Raw genomic sequence first — 12,789 nt, 5'->3', positions numbered from 1 at the left:
GCGTGAGTTTATTTTCTCTACATCATGTCATCTTGCTTAAGGTGTTACTCCGGTCTTTATGAACTTAATACTCTAGATGCATGCTGAATAGTGGTTGCTACTTCTTGAGCTTGTGTTGGTTTTCCCTTGAAGAGGAAAAGGGTGATGCAGCAAAGTAGAGATAAGTATTTCCCTTAGTTTGAGAACCAAGGTATCAATCCAGTAGGAGGTACGAACAAGTCTCCAATCTATGCACCTACACAAACAATCAAACACTTGCACCCAACGCGATAAAGGGGTTGGCAATCCCTTCACATCACTTGCAAGGATGAGATCTGATAGAGATAGATATAAAAGATTACTAAAACTTAAAACAAAGTAAAAACAAATAAATTGCAGCAAGGTATTTTTGTGTTTTTTGGTTTATAGATCTAAAAATATATGATGGAAAATAGACCCGGGGGCCATAGGTTTCACTAGAGGCTTCTCTCTTGAAAGAAATCATGCGGTGGGTGAACAAATTATTGTCGAGCAATTGACAGAAAAGCGCAAAGTTATGACGATATCCAAGGCAATGAATATGAATATAGGCTTCACATCCGTGTCAAGTAGACCGAAACGATTCTGCATCTACTACTACTAGATGATGCCCCGCACGTTGCAGCGGGCCTAGTAGTGCAAATACTATGTATGAACAATATAGCATCATGACAAAGAGAGTATGTCTTAGCCTTTCCTTCAAGATTTGCATTCCTAGTCCCTTTTTGATCAAGCTAATAGTTATTGTACGATGAAAGGTACATAGAGCAAAACTTGGGATGATATGTGGCAATAGGAATCACATAAGGGGGTGGTTTGGTTGGTATTCTACTTGCCATCCTGGTGTATCCTATTCTAAACTACTTGAACTACTAATGTAGGGGGCATATGTTCATGTCAATGTCTACCCAAATCACATTCAAATATATCTGAAAGTCACACCAAATTTTGATATAAATAGAGAGGGAGGACGAAGGCAAAAATTGGGATAAACGATGAAACAAATGTTGTGGCAATAGCATATCGATCAACAAAGACAACTCTCTTGGCCCCATCTAGTAATGTTCTTCAATACAGAAGTGATGCCACATTTATCAGAGAACAGCCCATATGTGCGGAACTTTGTGATATTAATATAAGAAAGGTCAAATTAGCTGATGAAAGATTTCACTGTATCTTATTCTTTTAGCTCATGCAAACCTAACAGAAATGAGCATCTTGAAGCCTTAATCACAAAACAATCTCTATGTAAGCTGAAACAACCCGACAAATGCTTCCATCTCCATAATATTCATTTACCTTAATCATACAATAAAAGATCACTCACCGCATTTTCAGTCAACTAACTGATGTCTAGAATAAATGTGAAGCATGGAGTAAAAATAAAATGGTGTTGAGAAAGAAAGAGATCAATTGTACCTAGGCTCAAATCAGCTCACAAAAGACTTCTCTCCACATTATTCTTCAGTTATCCCAAGACTGGATAGTAAATAGCGGCTACAAAGGAACTCCTAGTAGCTCAATAAAAATCCAATTAACTAAGTCTCCTTAGAGTGATAGAATTTGCATTTCCTTAATCTGATATTAACCATTTCTGCCAGCTTAAAATTTCTGAAAAGCACAAACTGTACTAAAATTCTCGGAACACAAACTATACCAAAATTCTTACCAGATACAATTTGCATTTTCATAAACAAAGATTAATCAACACCATTACATGCAATAAATCTCGAGATACAAAATATCCGCACAAATGATGAGCCAAAAGCAAAAGCAAATCCAAGTCTTCATCTCTGCATTAAAATATTAGGGGTCAATATGAGTGACATAAGCATCCATGATTTAATAGACATGGATGTAGTGGTGAACATGAATAAGCAGATTGAATTCATGATGGATACACACCAAATTCTAGCACTTGTGTCAGCAATTGTTTCTGCTAAATGTGAAAGAAAAAGAATAAATATCTGCTCTCAAACACAACGGGTGCAGAATTAGCCCTAGAAGACAATGTGTTGAGTCATAGTACTTGCTCTATGTACACAAGAATCTGAGAAGAAACCTGTAAGAACATGATGAGTTTTTGGGACTTAACAATTCCATGTGAACAGGGTACGACCACATGTTGGAAATAGAACGTGGAACTACTCCAAAGAAGTGGGAGGGGAAGTGCTAGATACTGCTGCCTACATCATATACACCATCAAAAGCGGCAGTATGAAAATTAATGAAAAAAACATACTTTGTCTAACTTATGAATTGCTAACTGCTAGGCAACAACATACCTGGAAGTAAATAGAAATACGGACGGTGCAGAAATATCACATATGCTCTAATTCTGCAAAAAAACAATGGACAGCATTAGAAATACCATTTTTTTACTAAACTAACATATATGTGTATGTAAGTGAGAGATATATAGAGAAAGATACAAAGTTGCACGTCATAAATGGTAAGCTTCATCTGTTTATTTCTTCAAGAACACTAAAGAAAACAAATGAAGAGAATTTTTTCACCATCTAGTGCTTCGGATTAAAACTAACCGGATTGGAAACATGATCACAAATCCGTCGTATCTTGAAAAATGCTTGCCAGCATTGCTGGAGACCGGACTTGCTGCCCCGGAGGAAGTGGCTGGAGACGGAATAGAGCTTTCTTCTAAAAAAGTTTGCCTGCCACACACGAATCAGAGCTTGCAACCCCGGCTAACTCAACAAAATCACTCATATCTGGAGAGAAATAGAGGAAGGAGAGCCCCCACCTTTGGTGCAGGTTTCTGGAGGGAGGACACTGACAGTGGCGCATGCGGCTCGTCGGGAGCTCTGGTCGACACCGGGGCGCAGGGCATTGGTCCGCGGATTACAGAATGCCCACGGAATTGGCCTCCCCTTGCACATCAGCTAAAGTGGTCGATGAACGAACAGACACGTGGTCAAAGAGGGTCGCTGGAGCGGCATCACACGCAGGGGGTCACCGGGTGGCTCACCGAGGTCACATGTGGCGGCACCGATGGGGACGCCGGGTAGCGAGGTCGGGCGATGTCGCCGGGATCGTGGGCAGCTCACCGGGGTCAAATTGTATGTCGTGCTTGGATCACCAGGGGTCGCTTGGCACTTCGGCAGCGTCGCTACGCCTCACTGGGTCACTCTCCAGGAGGGTTCGAGTATTGGATGCACATGACCTGTTTGTGTGCATATTAGATTGACTCTTCAGTTTTTTTATCATAATAAAGGACGATTAGATTGACTCTTCAATTACAGAAGGTGGAAGGGCAAAGGAATGGACGATTAGTAATTAGGCGTGGGAACAAATACAAATGGGTCGGTTCACACATCTGGGAGAGGTGACGTGGTTGCATGTGCATGTGGGGGTGATGTCAACCAATCAGAAGCTTGCTGATGTGTATACTTGCATGTGTAGAGAAATAGGTTAGTGGGGATCATCTATTTAGTTATTATAGATTACTCCACACATCGACCGCTATCTAGCATGCATCTAGAGTATTATGTTCATAAGAACGAAGTAACGCCTTAAGTAAGATGACATGATATAGAGGGATAAACTCAAGAAATATGATGAAAACCCATCTTTTTATCCTTGATGGCAACAATACAATACGTGCCTCGCTGCCCCTACTTTGTCACTGGGTGAGGACACCGCAAGATTGAACCCAAAACTAAGCACCTCTCACATTGCAAGAAGAACCAATCTAGTTGGTCAAACCAAACCGATAATTTGAAGAGAAATACAAAGATATCAAATCATGCATATAAGAATTCAGAAAAGACTCGAATAATATCCATAGATAATCTGATCATAAATCCACAATTCATCGGATCTCAACAAACACACCGCAAAATAATATTACATCAGATAGATCTCCAAGAACATCAAGGAGAACATTGTATTGAAGATCAAAGAGAGATAAGAATCATCTAGCTACTAGCTATGGACCCTTAGGTCTGTGGTAAACTACTCACACTTCATCGGAAGGGCAAGAGGGTTGATGTAGAAGCCCTCCATGATCGAATCCCCCTTCAGCGGGGTGTCGGAAAAGGCCCCAAAATGGGACTCACGGGAAAAGAATATTACAGCGGTGGAAAAGTATTTTGGTGGACGCTTCCAGTGGTTTGGGATATTTTAGGATTTATAGAGCTGAGAGGGAGGTGGGTGGACTCCCGAGGGATTGACAAGCCAGGGGCACCCACCTAGGGCGCGCCCTGAGGGTTTGTGGAGTCCTCGGGACTCTTCTGGCCCTCTCCCCAAGTCTTCTAGGGTGTCATCTGGTCCAAGAAAAATCATCACGAAAGTTTTATTCCGACTCCGTTTGATATTCCTTTTCTGTAAAACTCAAAAACAAGGAAAAATAGAAAACTGGCACTGGGCTCTAAGTTAATAAGTTAGTCCCAAAAATAATATAAAATAGCATATTAATGCATATAAAACATCCAAAACAGATAATATAATAGCATGGAACAATAAAAAATTATAGATACGTTGGAGACGTATTAACGGTCAATGTGTGGAGTAATAGTAGTAGATGGAGGCAGGAGTCGGTCTACTTTTCTCGGACATGATGCCTATATACATGATCATTGCCTTGGATATCGTCACGATTATTTGCGTTTCTATCAATTGCTCAACAGTAATTTGTTTACCCGCCGTATGCTATTTTCAAGAGAGAAGCCTCTAGTGAAAACTATGGGCCTCGGGTCTACTTTTTATCATATATTAAAATAAAAAATACCTTGCTGCATTTTTCTTTCTTTCTTTATTTTTTGTTTTAATTATCTATCTATCACTACGAGATTTGATCCTTCCAATTAATCATTGAGGGATTAACAACCCCTTGATCGCTTTGGGTGCAAGTCTTTGTTATTTTGTGTGTAGGTACTGCTAATGAGGTGTTGCCTGGTTCTCCTACCGGATTGATAATCTTGGTTCTTAACTGAGGGAAATACTTATCTCTACTGTACTACATCATCCTCTCCTCTTCAAGGAAATCCCAATGCAGCTCACAAGTAGCAGCAACCACCACGCCACGCCTGGTAGCCGCTCACCGTGCCCAGCTGCACGCCTCGTCATGCGTCCGCCGTGCCTCCTCGCATGTCCGATGCACGATCGTCGTGCCTGCCTGCATGCCGTGCCCCCCAGACTCCCCTCTGTATCTGAGCCCCCGTGTTGCCTAGGCTACACGAGAGGGCATAGAAAGAATGACCCGTCACCGCTGATGACATGCGGGCTTTTCCCAGCGGTGCTTGCCGGCGGCGGCGGTGGAGGGAGCGAAGGAGGAGAGGTTGTTCGGCAGTGAGCGATGGCTTGGTTTAGCACCCGAGTAACCCGCGGGGCGAGGGGGCAACGCAGGGCTGGAAGTGAGGGGGGAGGAGAAGCCGGGCTTCTAGCTCGACCATGCGCTACTTAACAATTGATCCAACAATGTCATGGTACATTTACTAAACATGCTAGACGCAGAAAATCTTACATAAAGATGAAAATGGTATCTTACCAGTGGGAACAATGCTCTGCTTAAGTTGTTGGACCTCAAGCTAGGATTTAACGAGGTCGTTTTTAATCCTAGCTAGGTCAGCCACTAGGAGTTTTTTCTTCGTTGTAGCCTTATCATTTATCAAAAGGATTCAGTCCAGGCACCAAATAAAGGTTTAACCCTTAGGACGGCCGCTCGTGCCCATCCTAAGTATCGGGGGCTACTACACCCGCATTTTATATGTAAATACATGTGGCTTTTCGAGTTTTATTTGATCCTTATGTCGGCCGCTTGCGCCCGGCCCATATCACATTTTTTTTCTAAAATGCTCACCTCTTATACTCAGATTTGATCCTCATGTTGATGTTTATTCAAATTACCCGAGTCTCGGGGCGACTAGGATCAATGGTTTTGAATCAACTACATGTGTGAACATGTGCTAAGTCAAGCCAATTGAAACATTCAGAGGGGGATACCATATTAACATACTACATCATAACCATTTTAGTGCATGTTGACATTCAAGATAAATCATTATTCACTCCAAGCTACTTAAGCATGGCATGAGCAACTATAATCTCTAATTGTCATCACAAACATGTTGACTCATAATATGTTGAATCATGGATGCTAAGTTAAACATATTTACAAAAGCAAAAGAACAAAAACAAGTAGAGTTCATACCAAATTTTCCTTGCCACAATCACTTCATCAAATTATCATCATTATTGCCTTTCATTTGCACTATTGAATGATACGGAAATGATAATAGTGCAAGAGTGCCATGGACTAAGCTGGAATCTGCAAACATTTTATTCGAGGGAGAAGACAAGGTAATATTGGCTCTTTGTTGGATCAACAATAATGCATACAAGAGCCACTCAACAATTTTATTGTGGTCTTCTCCTTGTGATGACTCAATAAAAAGAAAAGAAATTCAAAGAAACACACTAAATATTTTTTGGAGTTTTTGGTTTTTCTGAAGAAAGCAAATTAACAAAGAAAAAATGAGAAAACCTATTTGCACGGGAAAGATCCCAACAAGATAAAGAAGAAACGAGAAATCTTTTTGGGTTTTCTTTTAATATTAAACTAATTAAACAAGAAAGAAAAACCAAAAAGAAGCGAGAAATATTTTTTGATTTTCTTAGAGTTTTTCAAACACAGAAGAAGAAAGCAAAATAAAACTAACATGTATTATATAATGAAAGAGGATGAACACCGGCAACTGAAATGAATGTGTGAACATGAATGTAATGTTAGTGAGAAATACGTACTCTCCCAAGCTTAGGCTTTAGGCCTAGCTTGGTAATCACCATCGCTGATCAGCATAATAGTCATAATGCTAGCTCGAGGAGGCCTGTTGGGCTGCCTCCTCAGCGAGAAGGGCAGCTTCCACCGTTGCGTCATACTCTCGCACCTCATTCTCTTGGAGAAAATATCTTTGTTTTCTCTGAATATCGAAGAGAATAGGCGCAGGCAAAATAACAAAAATGACCGGGTATTTATTAAATATTAAGTTATAGTCATATATGTGAGTGTTGTCCTTAATAAAGTCATGGCACTGTATTGCCTCAAAATCTAGATATTTATCAGGTAATATGGGGTCATCAGGTCAAGGGGAGACCCCAAGCCTGGCAGCTGCGTGGGAGGCATAAATTCCTCCATACAAATCACCATTGCCCGTGTTGCGGTGCAGTCTACGTGCAATAATTGCCCCAAGATTATATGGTTTATGGCATGTTAGAGCGGTATGGATAATGCTCAAGTCGGGGGCACAAAGTGCACTACAGTCTTGCTTACCATAAATGCATTTCCCATTAAAAAGTGCAAAATATCGAATAGCAGGAAAATGAATGCACTTCATTCTAGCTTGTGTAACTTCCCTATCCTCACCATTGCAAAGGCTACTGAGAAACATATCATAATCAGATTTTTGTGGTTCACTGAGCTAGCCCCAATTGCATGCATCACAGAATTCTTCTAGACATACCATAGGATCTATCATATAGGTGAAATAAGACTCTAGAGTTGCGAGAGTGGTACTCAAACTTTTGAGTGAATGAATGTGCAAGGTTGTAGTGTTGAGTGCACTTATCTGCGATAAAGGGATTGAGCTCAATATTATGAATGTACTGATCGAATTCTTCCTTAATGCCCACACCTATCATGAACCCATCACACGACTACCGACATGATTTTGCTTCGGCGATTCACGCCGGACTTGCCCTTGGTTCGATATACACTTTCTGTACCGAGCTCTCGCTCGACAATCCCTCCGAGGACCTCCTCCTCAAAGAACTCCTCCTAAAGAAGTTCATTTTACTAAGAGAAATTTTTTGAAATTTTTGGACCACAAAATGATGTCAATAAAACTTCACAAGATTGATAGCAGCTACTCGTATGAATGTCTAGAGGCTATATCAAGCATTCAAACTACTTGGCACTTAAAGAATTCAACATGCAACGTCATTTTCAATAGCACCAAGAGCATCTAATTATGCAAAATATAATCCACAAAAACAAAAACTAATTGGGGCAATGGAGGAGTCGCATACCAAGGAGAAATCCCTCAAAATAGTTTCAGAAATGAAGCTCCAAGCAAAGAGATCGAAAATCTCAGGTTTGAGAGTAAGAACACAAGAGAGAGAGCAACCGCAATTTTTTCTGTAGGTAGGAGATGAAGTGGGCTAAAGTACTAAATGAGATGGGTCCTATGAGACCCACAAGGCATCTTGGCGTGCCCAAGGGTGGTCGTGCCCTGTTGCCTTGTGAGCAACAGGGGCATCCCTTGGGATGTATTCAGTGCCAAAAATTCTTATATATTCCAGAAAAATCATGTTAAAATTTTACGACATTCTGAGCACTTCTATTTTTAGGCCATTTCTATTGCATGGATAATTCGAAAAACAGGATAATCATGGCATTTTACCTTATTAAACTAAAAATAACATAGAGCAAACTACGATTACAAAAGGTTGCGCTTACTAAATTCATCAACCACATGCCCCTAAAAAAGAATCCATTAATAAGGTTGATCAAGTCATATTAACAAACTATTTTTGAGTAACATGAAACCGAAGAATCTTTGTATAACACTAGGTTACCTCAATGGGGATATGCATCTCCCTAACAATAAGAGTTTCATATTTCTTTTTGGCAGAAGGAAGAGGGAATTCAAAGCCTCCAATAGTGATTGTTGAAACCTTTTCAATACAATTGATACCGTTCACTTGGAGTTGTTTCTTCAGAAAATATACCATATGCTCATTACCATTGACATGAAAAGTGATCTTGTTTTCGTTGCAATCAATAACAGCCCCTGCAGTATTCAAGAAGGGTCTACCAATTGATAATCAACATGTTGTCATCCTCGGGCATATCAAGTATAACAAAGTCTGTTAAGATAGTAACATTTGCAACCACAATAGAGACATCCTCACAAATACCGATAGGTATAGCAGTTGATTTATCAGCCATTTGCAAAGATATTTTCAGTAGGTGTCAACTTGTTCAAATCAAGTCTTCTATATGAAGAGAAAGGCATGACACTAATATCGGCTCCCAAATCACATGTTATAGTAGGTATTCCTGGATCACCTAACTTCTTAGGTACTCCACCCTTAAAAGAATAATTTGTAAGCATGGTGGAGATTTCAGCTTCAGGTATCTTTCTTTTATTAGTGATTATGTCTTTCATGTATTTAGCATATGGGGCCATCTTCAAAATGTCAGTCAAACAAGTACGCAAAAAGACTGGCCTAAGAATTTCAACAAAGCTTTCAAATTCTTCCTCATCTTTATTTTTAGATGGTTTAGTGGGAAAACACATGGGTTTTGGAACCCATGGTTCTCTTTCTTTTTTCATGTTTTCTAGCAATGAAATCTCTCTTATCATATCTTTTATTTTTAGGAGGTGGATTATCAAGATCAACAGCAGGTTCTATTTCTACATCATTATCCAATTCTTTATCATTATTTGGTTGAGAATCATCATTATCACTATCATTGTCACTAGGTGGATGTTCATTACCATATTGTGTCTCGGCATCAGAAATAGAAGCATCATCATGATTCTCAGAAGGTCTTTCTACCACAGGTTCACTAGAAGCATGCAAAGTCCTATCATTTTTCTTTTTCTTCTTAGATGGACTAGGTGCATTAGTATGAATTCTATGAGAATCTTGTTCCCCTTCAGGATATAGTGGCTCCTGAGTCATTCTACCTCCTCTAGTCATTACTCTAACAGCATGATCATTCATTTTATTATTCACCTCATTAAGCAAATAATTTTGTGACTTAGCAACATGTTTTAGTTGAATTTGAACCATAGATGCATGTTTACCTAGACATTTAACATCATTAGCAATTCTAAATATCAAGTCACTCAGACAATCAATCATGAAAACATTACGTTTCAATTGCTTGCTAACATACATATTGAAGTGTCCTTGCTTAATAATGTAATTGCCAAATTCATCCAGGCATTGACTAGCAGATTTATTATAAGGACTATCACCTTCATCAAATGTAATAAGATAATTTACCTTTAGTACCCGTGTCGGGGTATCGACTCGATGTATTTCTTCAACAAGTGGTAAATTCTTAACATCTTCAGCTATAATACCTTTTTCTTTCATAGATTTATTTGCCTCTTGCATATCTTCTGGACCGAGGAATATAATAGCTCTCTTCTTTGGAGTTGGTTTAGGTGGTGGTTAAGGAAGTGTGTAGTAATTATCATTTCTCAATATATTATTCAATAGTTCTTCAACATGTTCAGCAGTTTGTTCCCTAGAAACACAACCAGAAGAACTATCTAGGTAGTCCCTAGAAGTATTGGCTAGTCCATTATAAAAGATATCAAGTATTTTACTTTTCTTGAGAGGATGATTAGGCAAATCATTAATTAATCTAAGAAATCTCCCCCAAGCTTGAGGGAGATTCTCTTCTTCAATGTGCGTTATTTCCTATAAAGCAGCTTGTTTCTTATGAGCAGGACAGAGAAGTAATAAAACATATCATGGGGACTACACACACAACCAGGAGTAAGAGTATTAAACCATTTTTTAGCATCACCCTTTAATGACAAAGGAAACAACTTAAGAATGTACTAGTAGCGATTTTTTTCCTCATGAGCAAATAGGGTGGTTATATCATTTAATTTAGTAAGATGTGCCACAACAGTTTCATTTTCATAACCATGGAAAGGATCAGATTCAACCAAAGTAATTAACTCAGGATCGACAAAGAATTCATAATCCATATCAGTAACAAAAATAGGAGAAGTAGCAAACTTAGAATCATATTTCATTTTCTTCATCATAGACTTTTCTTTTAGCTTACTCGGTAATTTCTTAACATCATCTCTATCATTACAAGCAAAGGATTTATCTAGCTATCTCCCCATCCATAACATAACCCTCGGGTACTTCAACTCTAGTAGGAGAGCTAGGCATAATAGGTGAATCATAATTTTCATCAGTTTCAGCATTTTCAATTTCTTTAGCTTTAGTAAGTTGTGCATCAAGAAATTCATCTAGTGGCACAGTTTCATTAAACATAGTACTAGCATCATTCATAGCAGAAGTAGCATCATAAATTACATGCGACAGATCAGACTGAATAACAGGTGGTGGTGTCGCAAGTCTACTCAGAACAGAAGGTGAATCAAGTGCAGAGCTACATGCGGTTCCTTACCTCCCCTCGTCTTAGAAGGTACGATCTTGGTTCTAGTGTCTTTCAGATTCTTCATAGTGATTAACAGATATAATTCCCAAGTGACTCAATTAATAGAGCTATGCTCCCCGGCAACGGTGCCAAAAAAGGTCTTGATAACCCACAAGTATAGGGGATCGCAACAGTTTTCTAGGGTACTATTTCACCCGAATTTATTGATTCGACACAAGGCAAGCCAAATAATATTTCTAAGTATTAGCAGTTGAGTTGTTAATTCAACCACACCTGGAGAACTAAATATCTACAACAAAGTGTTTAGTAGCATAGTAGTATGATAGTTTGATAACAATGGTAACAGATCATTATCATCAGATTTCATCTAACGACAAGACCGCGAGGATGGCTCCCGCTCCCGCTCCCGCTCCGCCCTCCTTGTCGGCTGCCCCGCCGGCCTCCGGCCACGACCCAACCACCAAACACCCTCCGGACACCCCTGCAACTGACCTACCTCTTGCCACCAACCCCCTAGATGAGCTCCTACCATCTGTGGCTCCACCACCCTCGCCATTCTTCGACCTACCTTATGTCAAGGCCGAACAGGTTGCGCTCCGCTGCTTCCTGGGCTGCGGCAATGCCATGGGCTTGGAGTTTTAAGATGATTGCTCCTACTACCTCCACCTCGACATCACCACCCCGGCCCTCCACCTCGCCTCACCACTCTACATCACCTTCGGCTACTCCAACCGCCACCTCGACACCATAGTTGTCGCCGCGCTGCTCCAGACCGTCCTGGGTGGCTCTGCTGCTCACTTCTTCGCCGCACAATGCTCTCCCCTGGTCTTTCGTTTCCACGTCGCTTCTGCACGTGTTGAAGAGATCATCCTTGCTCAAACCACTCTCCGCTACCGCAACTATTCCTTCTCTTTCGCTAGAAATCTGCCCTCATTCCCGCCTTCACCGCGCTCTGCCGCGACATGCATGACGCTTGCCCAGCTGCTCCAAATCCCTGATGACCTGAGTCTTAGTTTGAAGCTATGGCTTGGTCACAGCTTCGTTCCCACATTACCGCCCGTCCTGGCAGTCAAACTCGTGGCTACCGAATGTACGCGCGAATCATCCAATTTCCATTCACTCTCAACGCCACGTCCATGGCCCTTGTCCTTGCTCACCTGTTTGGTGGCTCCTATCTCCAATTCAACACCACTGACAACGGAGACTCCTGCTTCTCCTTCACCGTTGCTTCGCTCGCCGTAGCCAAACTGATCGCCTCCATGGGTGACTACCGCAAGAGGGGCATGCTGATCCGCTTCCCCTTGCCTATGCTCATGGGTGGTGCCCGACGCCTTCTTCGTGCTGAAGCCATGCCCTCGTTGCTTGGTTCCACGTCTTCCTCTTCATCGCCGGTCGTCTTTGCATCACTGCCACAAGCGCCATCAACTCTGGCTTCGCCTAAGGTGAGACGAAAATGGCCCGGTATTAGTTTCTTTTACCGTATGTTAAATGCTAGTTGCTTTATCCAGCTTCCACCTCATGTGCATTACACTCACCACGCTCATCCTTTTTGGATTACCTTCATGCAAATATCTGTCAGACCTAATGAACTTCTA

General features: G+C 40.9%; 1 pseudogene; it reads left to right on the top strand.

The window, feature by feature from the left end:
- Positions 1–11,581: 11,581 nt before the first annotated feature.
- Positions 11,582–12,779, top strand: LOC125537272 (annotated as a pseudogene).
- The last annotated feature ends 10 nt before the right edge of the window (positions 12,780–12,789 follow it).

Source organism: Triticum urartu, chromosome 2 (genome assembly GCF_003073215.2).
Source record: "Triticum urartu cultivar G1812 chromosome 2, Tu2.1, whole genome shotgun sequence".
In the NCBI taxonomy this organism is placed as follows: Eukaryota; Viridiplantae; Streptophyta; class Magnoliopsida; order Poales; family Poaceae; genus Triticum; species Triticum urartu.
This window is presented reverse-complemented; position numbering and strand designations above follow the sequence as displayed.